Source organism: Eumetopias jubatus, unplaced genomic scaffold, assembly GCF_037043125.1.
Source record: "Eumetopias jubatus isolate StellerSeaLion01/CBP00866 unplaced genomic scaffold, mEumJub1_p1.0 scaffold_1, whole genome shotgun sequence".
NCBI lineage: Eukaryota > Metazoa > Chordata > Mammalia > Carnivora > Otariidae > Eumetopias > Eumetopias jubatus.
The window spans coordinates 5001-6355 of NW_028274807.1; positions in this window are offsets into that span (position 1 = coordinate 5001).

A 1355-nucleotide genomic window follows, 5' to 3' on the forward strand; every position below is an offset into this window, starting at 1 on the left:
CCCTAACCCTAACCCGTACCCTAACCCGTACCCTAACCCGTACCCTAACCCGTACCCTAACCCGTACCCTAACCCTAACCCTAACCCTAACCCGTACCCTAACCCGTACCCTAACCCTAACCCGTACCCTAAACCGTACCCTAACCCGTACCCTAACCCTAACCCGTACCCTAACCCGTACCCTAACCCTAACCCTAACCCCTAACCCTAACCCGTACCCTAACCCGTACCCTAACCCTAACCCTAACCCTAACCCGTACCCTAACCCTAACCCTAACCCGTACCCTAACCCTAACCCGTACCCTAACCCTAACCCTAACCCGTACCCTAACCCTAACCCGTACCCTAACCCTAACCCTAACCCTAACCCGTACCCTAACCCGTACCCTAACCCGTACCCGTACCCTAACCCTAACCCGTACCCTAACCCGTACCCGTACCCGTACCCTAACCCGTACCCTAACCCATACCCTAACCCGTACCCTAACCCGTACCCGTACCCTAACCCTAACCCTAACCCTAACCCTAACCCGTACCCTAACCCGTACCCGTACCCTAACCCGTACCCTAACCCGTACCCTAACCCGTACCCGTATCCTAACCCATACCCTAACCCCTAACCCGTACCCTAACCTGTACCCTAACCCGTACCCTAACCTGTACCCTAACCCGTACCCGGACCCTATTGCTAACACGTAACCTAAACCGTACCTTAACCCTAAGCCATATCCTAACCCGTACTCTACCTCTAACCCTAACCCTGGGTCAACTAGAGAAAAGAGGAAATCCCCAGTAGTTTGAGGTTCATGAGAAATTTCACCTCCAGTCCTGACAGGAAGATGACACTGTGCCAAATGGACCTGCTGCTTTCTCTGAACACTGACATCCTGTGAAATGCTGCATCACTGACTCACAGGCTGATGTTCAAAACCTTGAGTCTCCTAGATCCAGAGCAGATAAGTGCTGTCAGGTGGGGATAAGTAGGTCCTCTGACCTATGGCCTGCACACCTGCTTCAATTTCTGGGAGAAGGGGAAACACACACTTGTTTTTTAAGTGGTCATTATCTTCATTCTAAAGTAGACCAATGACTTTGACCTTTTTGGAAAAGCGAAATTACTCTTCCAAATGAACACCTCAACTCATCTGTTCCTCATGCAACTTGAGTGCGATCTGGTTGACTCCAGCCTCCAGGCCCCCACCTGGAGGATCCTCCTGTACCATCTTGACAGCCCGTGACCAGCAGCCCCGGGGGCACAATGCTGAATTTGGGGGAGGCCTCTGGGGCTTCTTGCCACCGCACCTGTGCCTGGGGAAGCGGAAACCTGGAGGATCCTCCCAGATGATCCTGATGGA